Source organism: Triturus cristatus, chromosome 10 (assembly GCF_964204655.1).
Source record: "Triturus cristatus chromosome 10, aTriCri1.1, whole genome shotgun sequence".
In the NCBI taxonomy this organism is placed as follows: Eukaryota; Metazoa; Chordata; class Amphibia; order Caudata; family Salamandridae; genus Triturus; species Triturus cristatus.
This window is the reverse complement of record NC_140593.1, coordinates 563,825,070-563,838,369: the sequence shown is the minus strand read 5'-3', so window position 1 is coordinate 563,838,369 and position 13,300 is coordinate 563,825,070. Positions and strand designations below refer to the sequence as shown.

At 41.0% G+C, this 13,300-nt stretch overlaps 1 long non-coding RNA gene across 1 annotated transcript in view; it reads right to left on the bottom strand.

The window, feature by feature from the left end:
• Positions 1 to 6,019: 6,019 nt before the first annotated feature.
• LOC146789738 (uncharacterized) overlaps positions 6,020 to 13,300 on the bottom strand; it is a 92,217-nt gene continuing 84,936 nt past the window's right edge. Inside the window, exon 3 of the long non-coding RNA XR_014969858.1 lies at positions 6,020 to 6,068. This is a non-coding gene — a long non-coding RNA (uncharacterized LOC146789738). The remainder of the gene's footprint in view (positions 6,069 to 13,300) is intronic.

Sequence of the window (13,300 nt, the reverse complement as noted above, 5' to 3'; positions counted from 1 at the left end):
TACACCAATAGCAATTCAGTGATCTCATAAGTTAAGGGAGGAAGGTTTATGCTGCAGTTAGTGGAAATTATAAAAACTATGAGTAACAGATTCTAACCTCTTCATTTTAGCACATCCCTTTCAGTTAATCAATATTGCTACCATCTTAAAAAGTTATATTTATGCAGAAGACCCCACTAAAAGGTCCTGAGAGCCATCAGATGCTATGAAATACTTTTAATGAGAGCAAAACGATTAAACGCGAGTTTGACTTACCATATAAATTGATAGAGGCATGGAGAAGGCTGAAGAATTGGATTTCTTTTTTTTTTTGTCTCAGCAACGCAGAGAGATTCTCCTCTGCAACACTGCCTCTGCTGGCCAATCAATATAACCTGCAGATGGAAAAGTCCACCCTTAGTCCATTATTAGAACTTGAATATTTCCAAAGTAAAGACAACACTACCAAATAAAATTATTTTCATAAAGCGTTCATACTTAGTACAATAGTGTCTGTAATATTGTGAAAATTCAACGTTCACTAAAAATTCTATTCTCCATTTTAATTTCAACCTAGCACACTTCTCTAAATCCTATGCCTCATTTGCTACCACTCTCTACACAACTCTAGCACCTATATGAGGACGTAGATAGAAAGACCTCTTTAGCAGCCAAGTGACAGCGTACCCTTCTCACTGGAGTTCTTTTAGGTTATGGTACACCAATAGCAATTCAGTGATCTCATAAGTTAAGGGAGGAAGGTTTATGCTGCAGTTAGTGGAAATTATAAAAACTATGAGTAACAGATTCTAACCTCTTCATTTTAGCACATCCCTTTCAGTTAATCAATATTGCTACCATCTTAAAAAGTTATATTTATGCAGAAGACCCCACTAATAGGTCCTGAGAGCCATCAGATGCTATGAAATAATTTTAATGAGAGCAAAACGATTAAACGCGAGTTTGACTTACCATATAAATTGATAGAGGCATGGAGAAGGCTGAAGAATTGGATTTCTTTTTTTTTGTCTCAGCAACGCAGAGAGATTCTCCTCTGCAACACTGCCTCTGCTGGCCATTCAATATAACCTGCAGATGGAAAAGTCCACCCTTAGTCCATTATTAGAACTTGAATATTTCCAAAGTAAAGACACTACGAAATAAAATTATTTTCATAAAGCGTTCATACTTAGTACAATAGTGTCTGTAATATTGTGAAAATTCAACGTTCACTAAAAATTCTATTCTCCATTTGAATTTCAACCTAGCACACTTCTCTAAATCCTATGCCTCATTTTCTACCACTCTCTACACAACTCTAGCACCTATATGAGGACGTAGATAGAAAGATCTCTTTAGCAGCCAAGTGACAGCGTACCCTTCTCACTGGAGTTCTTTTAGGTTATGGTACACCAATAGCAATTCAGTGATCTGATAAGTTAAGGGAGGAAGGTTTATGCAACAGTTAGTGGAAATAATAAAAACTATGAGAAACAGATTCTAACCTCTTCATTTTAGCACATCCCTATCAGTTAATCAATATTGCTACCATCTTAACAAGTTATATTTATGCAGAAGACCCCACTAAAATGTCCTGAGAGCCATCAGATGTTATGAACTACTTTTAATGAGAGCAAAACGATTAAACGCGAGTTTGACTTACCATATAAATTGATAGAAGCATGGAGAAGGCTGAAGAATTGGATTTCTTTTTTTTTTTGTCTCAGCAACGCAGAGAGATTCTCCTCTGCAACACTGCCTCTGCTGGCCAATCAATATAACCTGCAGATGGAAAAGTCCACCCTTAGTCCATTATTAGAACTTGAATATTTCCAAAGTAAAGACAACACTACGAAATAAAATTATTTTCATAAAGCGTTCATACTTAGTACAATAGTGTCTGTAATATTGTGAAAATTCAACGTTCACTAAAAATTCTATTCTCCATTTGAATTTCAACCTAGCACACTTCTCTAAATCCTATGCCTCATTTGCTACCACTCTCTACACAACTCTAGCACCTATATGAGGACGTAGATAGAAAGATCTCTTTAGCAGCCAAGTGACAGCGTACCCTTCTCACTGGAGTTCTTTTAGGTTATGGTACACCAATAGCAATTCAGTGATCTGATAAGTTAAGGGAGGAAGGTTTATGCTACAGTTAGTGGAAATAATAAAAACTATGAGAAACAGATTCTAACCTCTTCATTTTAGCACATCCCTATCAGTTAATCAATATTGCTACCATCTTAAAAAGTTATATTTATGCAGAAGACCCCACTAAAAGGTCCTGAGAGCCATCAGATGCTATGAAATACTTTTAATGAGAGCAAAACGATTAAACGCGAGTTTGACTTACCATATAAATTGATAGAGGCATGGAGAAGGCTGAAGAATTGGATTTCTTTTTTTTTGTCTCAGCAACGCAGAGAGATTCTCCTCTGCAACACTGCCTCTGCTGGCCATTCAATATAACCTGCAGATGGAAAAGTCCACCCTTAGTCCATTATTAGAACTTGAATATTTCCAAAGTAAAGACACTACGAAATAAAATTATTTTCATAAAGCGTTCATACTTAGTACAATAGTGTGTGTAATATTGTGAAAATTCAACGTTCACTAAATATGCTATTCTCCATTTTAATTTCAACCTAGCACACTTCTCTAAATCCTATGCCTCATTTTCTACCACTCTCTACACAACTCTAGCACCTATATGAGGACGTAGATAGAAAGATCTCTTTAGCAGCCAAGTGACAGCGTAGCCTTCTCACTGGAGTTTTTAGGTTATGGTACACCAATATCAAGTCAGTGATCTGATAAGTTAAGGGAGTAAGGTTTATGCTACAGTTAGTGGAAATTATAAAAACTATGAGTAACAGATTCTAACCTCTTCATTTTAGCACATCCCTATCAGTTAATCAATATTGCTACCATCTTAAAAAGTTATATTTATGCAGAAGACCCCACTAAAAGGTCCTGAGAGCCATCAGATGCTATGAAGTACTTTTAATGAGAGCAAAACGATTAAACGCGAGTTTGACTTACCATATAAATTGATAGAGGCATGGAGAAGGCTGAAGAATTGGATTTCTTTTTTTTTTGTCTCAGCAACGCAGAGAGCTTCTCCTCTGCAACACTGCCTCTGCTGGCCATTCAATATAACCTGCAGATGGAAAAGTCCACCCTTAGTCCATTATTAGAACTTGAATATTTCCAAAGTAAAGACACTACGAAATAAAATTATTTTCATAAAGCGTTCATACTTAGTACAATAGTGTGTGTAATATTGTGAAAATTCAACGTTCACTAAATATGCTATTCTCCATTTTAATTTCAACCTAGCACACTTCTCTAAATCCTATGCCTCATTTTCTACCACTCTCTACACAACTCTAGCACCTATATGAGGACGTAGATAGAAAGATCTCTTTAGCAGCCAAGTGACAGCGTACCCTTCTCACTGGAGTTCTTTTAGGTTATGGTACACCAATAGCAATTCAGTGATCTGATAAGTTAAGGGAGGAAGGTTTATGCTGCAGTTAGTGGAAATTATAAAAACTATGAGCAACAGATTCTAACCTCTTCATTTTAGCACATCCCTATCAGTTAATCAATATTGCTACCATCTTACTATGAGAAACAGATTCTAACCTCTACATTTTAGCACATCCCTATCAGTTAATCAATATTGCTACCATCTTAAAAAGTTATATTTATGCAGAAGACCCCACTAAAAGGTCCTGAGAGCCATCAGATGCTATGAAATACTTTTAATGAGAGCAAAACGATTAAACGAGAGTTTGACTTACCATATAAATTGATAGAGGCATGGAGAAGGCTGAAGAATTGGATTTCGTTGTTTTTTTGTCTCAGCAACGCAGAGAGCTTCTCCTCTGCAACACTGCCTCTGCTGGCCATTCAATATAACCTGCAGATGGAAAAATCCACCCTTAGTCCATTATTAGAACTTGAATATTTCCAAAGTAAAGAAAACACTACGAAATAAAATTATTTTCATAAAGCGTTCATACTTAGTACAATAGTGTCTGTAATATTGTGAAAATTCAACGTTCACTAAAAATTCAATTCTCCATTTTAATTTCAACCTAGCACACTTCTCTAAATCCTATGCCTCATTTGCTACCACTCTCTACACAACTCTAGCAACTATATGAGGACGTAGATAGAAAGATCTCTTTAGCAGCCAAGTGACAGCGTACCCTTCTCACTGGAGTTCTTTTAGGTTATGGTACACCAATAGCAATTCAGTGATCTGATAAGTTAAGGGAGGAAGGTTTATGCTGCAGTTAGTGGAAATTTCTAAAAACTATGAGTAACAGATTCTAACCTCTTCATTTTAGCACATCCCTATCAGTTAATCAATATTGCTACCATCTTAAAAAGTTATATTTATGCAGAAGACCCCACTAAAAGGTCCTGAGAGCCATCAGATGTTATGAACTACTTTTAATGAGAGCAAAACGATTAAACGCGAGTTTGACTTACCATATAAATTGATAGAGGCATGGAGAAGGCTGAAGAATTGGATTTCTTTTTTTTTTTGTCTCAGCAACGCAGAGAGATTCTCCTCTGCAACACTGCCTCTGCTGGCCATTCAATATAACCTGCAGATGGAAAAGTCCACCCTTAGTCCATTATTAGAACTTGAATATTTCCAAAGTAAAGACAACACTACCAAATGAAATTATTTTCATAAAGCGTTCATACTTAGTACAATAGTGTCTGTAATATTGTGAAAATTCAAAGTTCACTAAAAATTTTATTCTCCATTTTAATTTCAACCTAGCACACTTCTCTAAATCCTATGCCTCATTTGCTACCACTCTCTACACAACTCTAGCACCTATATGAGGACGTAGATAGAAAGATCTCTTTAGCAGCCAAGTGACAGCGTACCCTTCTCACTGGAGTTCTTTTAGGTTATGGTACACCAATAGCAATTCAGTGATCTGATAAGTTAAGGGAGGAAGGTTTATGCTACAGTTAGTGGAAATAATAAAGACTATGAGAATCAGATTCTAACCTCTTCATTTTAGCACATCCCTATCAGTTAATCAATATTGCTACCATCTTACTATGAGAAACAGATTCTAACCTCTTCATTTTAGCACATCCCTATCAGTTAATCAATATTGCTACCATCTTAAAAAGTTATATTTATGCAGAAGACCCCACTAAAAGGTCCTGAGAGCCATCAGATGTTATGAACTACTTTTAATGAGAGCAAAACGATTAAACGAGAGTTTGACTTACCATATAAATTGATAGAGGCATGGAGAAGGCTGAAGAATTGGATTTCTTTTTTTTTTTGTCTCAGCAACGCAGAGAGCTTCTCCTCTGCAACACTGCCTCTGCTGGCCATTCAATATAACCTGCAGATGGAAAAGTCCACCCTTAGTCCATTATTAGAACTTGAATATTTCCAAAGTAAAGACAACACTACCAAATAAAATTATTTTCATAAAGCGTTCATACTTAGTACAATAGTGTCTGTAATATTGTGAAAATTCAACGTTCACTAAAAATTCTATTCTCCATTTTAATTTCAACCTAGCACACTTCTCTAAATCCTATGCCTCATTTGCTACCACTCTCTACACAACTCTAGCACCTATATGAGGACGTAGATAGAAAGATCTCTTTAGCAGCCAAGTGACAGCGTACCCTTCTCACTGGAGTTTTTAGGTTATGGTACACCAATATCAAGTCAGTGATCTGATAAGTTAAGGGAGGAAGGTTTATGCTACAGTTAGTGGAAATAATAAAAACTATGAGAAACAGATTCTAACCTCTTCATTTTAGCACATCCCTATCAGTTAATCAATATTGCTACCATCTTAAAAAGTTATATTTATGCAGAAGACCCCACTGAAAGGTCCTGAGAGCCATCAGATGCTATGAAATACGTTAAATGAGAGCAAAACGATTAAAAGCGAGTTTGACTTACCATATAAATTGATAGAGGCATGGAGAAGGCTGAAGAATTGGATTTCTTTTTTTTTTGTCTCAGCAACGCAGAGAGATTCTCCTCTGCAACACTGCCTCTGCTGGCCATTCAGTATAATCTGCAGATTGAAAATTGCACTGTTAGTGTATTTACTATATGCAATACAACACATTTTTTAGAAAGCATAAACAGATCAGTACTATGGAGTCTGTATTAATGTGAAAATCAACAGCTCATTAGAAATACATATCTCAATTTGTGTTTTTAACCTCGCATACTTCTCTGAATCCCTCACTTGCTAACTCTAAACAACTGTAGCACGTACATGAGGACATAGATAAATGGATCTTTTTGCCAGTCAAGTGGCAGCGTACCCTTCTCACTTCATTTCTTTTAGGGCATGGTACACCAGTAGCAATTAAGGCAGCTGACAAGCAGAGGCATAGCTATAGCTTGTGGTGCCCGGGGCTATCCCTCAGATTGCCGCACCTGGGGGGGTCAGAGGGTTGCTGGGGAAAAAGGACAAGCAGCACTTGAAAGAGGACCGAGAGACACATAGTATCGCCGCTAATAGTTACCTCGATCATGCATGTTACATGCACATACATGACACGGTCCAAGGCTACACAGTTGAATACACCGGTGACTGGCAGTACAAAAGAGAACACACAGACTGCATAATCTATCTGGGGACTCAGAAAAACTGCATGTGACATCCATCAGAGAGCTGCTTGAACAATTACCTGGTAATCCCCTCAGCTCAGTGCAAACATGCACATACATGACACTGTTCAGGGATCCATCATCTACAGCGAACATTAAATGACCATTCATCATGGTCCCCCCATTAAAGCAGTGCACTTTGTGATCTGCAGGGTACATGTTCTTTGCAGCAGGTACATTAACCCTCTGTGCTACCTTTCTAGGAGTCAACCATTCCACTAGACAAAACTCTGATCTCTCTCTAGGAAGAACATTAATCGCCGAAGTTATCATGACATTTTTATTGTTTCTGAAGATTTCTGGAGGCCAGGAAGGAGGCAGCAAGTTTTTTTTAAACCATAATATACTTGCAAACACTACCCACCCACCTGAAATAGGTTCCCAGTGCGGTCACACCGGTCTCACCGCCCTAACCTGCTCAAGGTTCATGTGACCTCAGTGACAGTCACTGGATCACTGTTGCTCTAGGGTGTGCTGCTTCGTAGGCCTGCCCGCAAGACTGGAGATGAACTTCAGTATGGATTGTGGTGGACAGGTCTTCAAGGTTAACCCACAATTGACACCACTAGGGTACACCTGCTTGTGCTAAGACATCAAGCCTTCTAAGGTCTAGTGGGGCCTTCTAAGGTCTAGCATGGGAATATGCTCCCTCAGTAGATTAGACTGGTCATGAAGGCTGAACCCAGTTCCCCAGTTCCAAATTCGACAGCTCTGGCCATAGTGCCACATCCTCTCCCCCACTGAACACCATACTGCCCCACTGAGAGAAACTCGCACTGCCTTCAGCTACAACCTAATTGTGCCCGCTATAAACACTTGGATGTGGCTCAATTCAAATTATGCACTTAATGAGAGTAATATGCTGCCTAAAAAAAAAAAAGTAAAAGCAAACAAATCAAATGAAAAGGTTCTTTATTTCGGCCATGTTGGCCATAACAAAATACAAGGTAAAGTATAATAAAAGCATGATTAAAAACCATTTACATTTTAAAAGATATAATTCATAGGAACATTGAATGTCTTTATAAAAAGATACATTTAAGTGTATTTAATCATTGACATTCAATGTCAATTAATTGGCGCCTCTTCAACCACATAGCTAACAAGAACTTGGAAAGTGCGAGTACAATGGGACTTGATGAATCGGACTCTTAGGGAATGCAAGATTAAGGAAAGGATGTGAAATGTAAGCAGAAACATGGTTACCTTAACGATCTCTCACTCACTATTCAGAAATCAGCGAGTAGTTTTACCCGAAAAGTTAAGGGCATGACTAGAGGGCCCTGAAGGGAACCGTTTCAATGTCCATTGCTTATATCCTTAATAAACGTAAGCAGTATGGTTTAAAAAGACCACATCCATAAACACAGAGCCATGGTACACATTTAGTTTCCCAATCCACCCATCAACCAGGTATTGCAGTACCTCCAGGAATGGTGCACTTCCCCACCTGGGGACAACAATGCTGTTCAAAGAAAGACGAGAAAACAAAAGTAGCGCTTCACTGGCAAACTCTGTAAAGTGAGGCTGATGTATTTGGATGTAAATAAAACCAATCTGGCCACTTTGCAGCCACTCTGTCTTGCTTTATTTAGTTATGTATTTATTTTTCATATTTAGGTTTAGAATGTTTTTATTATTATTGCAATGCATAGAAACAAACAATACGACACATCGTGAGTATACGAGTACAGCGGCGAAGTCAAATGCCGGGCTGGAAGCCCTGTAGCGAACATTCTAATAACCTTCTATTTCTCTCCATCCCGCTGCACTTTGGAAGAGAAAAATGTCAGAAAAAGGGCATTTCCGGAAAGAGTGTTATTCTCTTTTGGATCCATTTCACCGGGAAGCAACTAAATGAAAGAAGGAAAGAGGTTGTGAACCGTTTCTTCAAGTCACGGTTTTCAGTAAGTGAGGAGCAAGACAGAAAGAGAGGGAATAATAGGACGAGAGGGGGGGGTCGGGGGGGGGGGAGACAGCTGCCAGCACAAAAAAGAAGAGGGCATTGCCAGAGTCCTATTCCTTTTCTGCCCGTCCCCGAACGTTCACGAAAGCAAGCCGAGCCTCATCTGAATGCCTTTTTCCGCCCCCAAAATAGTGCCGCCTGGGGCGGACCGCCCCCCACCTAGCTACGCCACTGCTGACAAGTTGAGATCGGAAGGGTTATGTTGCAGTTAGTGAGAATAATCAAAACTATGAATAGCATATTTACCATCTTCATTTTAACCAATTTGTACCAGTTCAGCAATAGTGAAGTCAAGACTCCTATGCTCAAACTTGCGTTCATACAAATTTAGAAGTTCCAGAAAATGCCCTAATTAATTTCATATTACCATCTTAGTTTACAGTTGATCATCCCGTCTACCCTGCTACTCATTTCAATACCAAGATAAATGTATCCTATTGCTTGCTAGGCAACAGAGCGGCAGTCATGTCAGATGACATCTTGCTTTAGCATTAAGAGGTCAGAGCACCGCTGGACCAAATGTCTTGATTGAAGGTGAAAAACAGGAGGATGGGATATCAGCAATTATGCCCTAGGTTACTATCTGTATTCATGACTGCAAGGCAAGTAGGAGGTGGAATGTTAAAGGACTCTGAACCAGTCAAAGCACTGGAGCCTTTTTAAAAGTGGGATGGAGATACAAAAACAGAGATTATCCTTAACAATCCATCTGGAGTATCAAAATCCAACATACTGAGTGCAGGGGAAGAGGTTAAATGAGCTTCCTTTCGTCCCACAAAGTAAGACCATCGCTCTAAAGTAAGATGGTACATTCAAGGCTCAAAGGCAGCAATTTCCTTGGATGGAATATTGCTAGCCCCAGGATCTAAAGCAGGCTTTGGTAGTCTTGGAGGCAGACAGTCTCTTATCAACTATCATGACCAACACAAAGTGATCCATATTACTTCCATCTTTACAGAAATTATATTCAAGCACAGGCCCCCACTATAAGGTAGTGAGGACATTCAGATGCTGTGAACGTCTTTTTAATGACCAAAGGAATGATTGTGAATTTTTCTTACCATATAAATTGGGAAGACATCTTTTTTTTTCTTTTGTCTTGGCAATGCAGAGAAAATCTGTTGTGAAACACTGCCCCTGCTGTTCATTCAGTATAATTTGCAGATGGAAAAGTGCACTGTTCGTGCATTTACTATATGCAATACAACAAATAATTTTTAGAAAGCATAAACAGATCAGTACTATGGAGTCGATTATCTTGGGAAAAAGGAAGATGGCGGATTACATCTGCCGCTGAAGTACGTACATCTGCTCTCTCCCGAGGTCTTCGGGTGCCTGCCGTGATGCCTCTCCCTCCACCCACCACCCGGTGGTGACTTAATAGTTATATCCTCAGGACGGCAACGTGAGCAGCTGATTATTTCTTTACGATTAAAATGGGGAATGAACACTGAAAGAAATACTGCTGAGACGAAGACAATAGCTACCTACGGCTTTCTCTTTTCGGTAACGTGGGCTGTGGCGGTTTCAACGTTGCTGACCTACCCCTTCTCCGGCCTGTGAGCTGACAGATGTGCCGGCTTACTCACATCAGCTGTGCGATTCACGGCGCTCGCGCCGTGAGGTGGTTTACAGCTAGGAGGCCGTTCTAAGCACTGGTGCGGCTCCTATTGCTGGATTCCCATGCTCCTGGTTTTGCTTGTGGTGATCCTGCTGGCGGTTGGGTGATCGGTAACAAATGCAGGAGTAGAAGCGATGGTTGTGATAGATGGATGCTTGGATCTGAATCTCTGCTGAGGGAGAAGCTGTGAGTGATGGCTCCCCCACGGACAACTCGTCGAGGGCGGATAGAGGTTCAAGCAGAAAGCGGTGGCCCTCCTGTAGCAATGGACTGTTTGGAAGGTCAGACTGTTTTTGAAACAGACTGTTACTGACAATGTAAAAATGCCCCGGAGAGTTTTGATAGGTAATAATGCTCCAGCCAGTTTAATAGACCCTCAAGTGGGGAAGCCTATTCTTAAGCTTCTACGCTCAGGGAAAGCTACAGCACTTCTCCGGTCCTGTGGTTCCGAATCTGCTGCCCCCCTTGCTCAGATGGCCGAAGTTTTTAATGCTGCAGTCAATGAGGGCTGGGGGGGTGTGGAGGAATCCATTAGTAATCCAAGAATGGAGGCTCCTTCTGTGGGGGCGAGCTTAGTGGATCCAGTCCCGGTTGATTCTTGATCTCCCTCTCTGCCATTTGATGAGACTGGGATCATCTCTCCAGTTCTGGGATGTGTCCCCCAATTCGAGGGTCTAAATAATGAAGGGTATGGTTATTCCAATGGAACTGTGTAGGAGATTAGTCCACGTATCGATGGCTACTGCTTGACAGACATTACTGGTGATTAAACTGGAGGCAATAAGGAGCAGGCAAACGTAGTTGTGGAATCTGGGAAGGATTTGGACTCTCTTGTGAACCCTGCTTCATCTGGTCATGGTGATGTCCGTATCGGGGTCAATAAAAATGCTGTGCATAGCCCAGGGGGCAATAATCCAGAGGGGGGGAAGAACCCCTAAAGACAAGGGCCTTAAATCAGGTCAGACTGGTAAAGGTAGTAGAGGCCGAGGGGGTACTGGAAGTAAGGTTCAGATTACAGATGCACTTGGTCGATTGAAGGGTGCAGCAAGCTCTACCAAGACTGGTCTGGGGGTAAGCCCGCTACGGAAATGGGTATCATCAAAGGGCGAAGTGAGAAATATGGTCTCCAGATTATCCAACTCAGCCTTACAGGGTGATATATTGGCCCCTACTCCGCTGAATCGTTCAGACTCGCTGGCTACCTCGCTGTTTTTTACGGCAGGTCTCACGCCCTCCTGCCCATTTACCATCTAATAACTCTACCGTGGCTGTTACTAGCGCATACAATATAGACTATGCACAAGCTTCGGCTGCGGGTGCCGGCACTGATTACGGTCAAAGCACTGCTGATGGGGCCCTCCACTACTCTAAGGGATCAACACCAGCTGAGCTTAACATTCCACCTGCAGTATCTGACTCTCACCTCTCCCTCCCTCCCTCTCCCCCAAGGTCCTTTGGTCACTGCAGAAGTTGTGTCAAGATATATTCCCGAGCAGAATCATCTGGATGGAAGAAATGGAGGGGGTGACGAGCCCTCACTTTCCAATATTATGCAGGCTTTAATTACTCAGAGAGCAGAAGCACAAGCCTATTACCAACAGGTGAGGGTGGACAGTATCAAAATCAAAAAGGCACTATCGGAGGTCACTACCAAGGTTTATCACTTAACAGCTGACATTACTGAACTACAACAGAGGGTGGCAAGCGTGGGTGAAGTCAATACTCAAACAGTCAAGGTAGTTACCTCACAGGAGTCACAGCTGGTTTCCATGCAGCTAAAGATCGATGATCTTGAAAATAGACAGCGGCGACATAACCTGAGGATTTTTGGGGTACCGGAAGGGAGGGATGGCTCTAACCCTCGTGCATTCGTCATGGACTTATTACAGAAAGCTTTCCCGGACTTGGGGGACTGGGATATGGAAACGCTGGTTCCAAGAGCACATCACCTCCCATTATTCCCGTCATCAAACTCTCAAGTCAAAACAAAATTCTCCAGGCCCATTCTGGTATTTCTGGGTAACTTCCTACTCCGTCAGGCCATTTTCTTTAATGCCCGACCAACAGCTCCTGTCCAAGTCGACTAGGTCAATCTTCGTGAGATCTGATTTGTGCAAATCATCTATGGATAAAAGATGGCAGTTTCGTCAGCTCATGGACTCAAGTCTGTTTGCTCTGAGGTTTTTTGCAGGAGCCTGCTCGGCTTAAAGTGCTCAAGGATGGTCGCTCATACTTTTTTTTAAGTGAGCAGGAGGCTAAAAAGGCATTGGCTAATTGGTAAATCACCCCCAATCCTTGATTAATAGAATGTCTCGGCTTGATGTCTTTTTTGTTAGCGTAGGGGGGTTGGAATGGTCACCCGGGTTGCACTAATGTAAAGATGAAAAAATTATTTTCTTTCATTGTCTTGCAAAAGGGCTGTTTCTTTCTTTTTTCTCCTGTGGTTTATGTACTGCGTGGGTGTGGATGGGGGTATGGTATGTGGGCATGACGGGGGTCTCTTGGGGGGGGCGGTCGTGGCGTCCTTCATTTGCTGTCGGGTGAGGACAGCTTTAAGGGGGGTGATTCCTTTTTCAAGAAACAGGGTGGGGGATGGACAGAGGGGGATGGGGGTTTGGCGGGGTCAAATAGTCATGGCATTGTTAAAGTAGCACAGAAAATATTCAAAATTTGTAATGAGCAATGGGAGGAGGAGAAATTAATTAGTATTCTCAAATTTTGGAATTGTCAAGATTCAAATTTATGAGCTGGAATGTTTGTGGGCAGATCCTGGCCAGTAAAAGGCAATTGGTAGTTGAAGAGCTTAAAGGATTCAAGCCTCAAATAGTCGGACTGGCATAAACTCATCTGGCCTATAAAGATAGAAACTTCTTTAAACAGCTTGGATAGGACTTGATTGTCTGTACTTCAGACGGCTTCTATAAGGGAGGGTCGCTTTATTGAAGGATACATTTTCTAAAATAGCTGTATTGCGAACTCTCGCTGATAGTCGGGGTAGGTGGGCAATTGTGCAACTTTTTATCTTTGGCAAGAAGGTCAC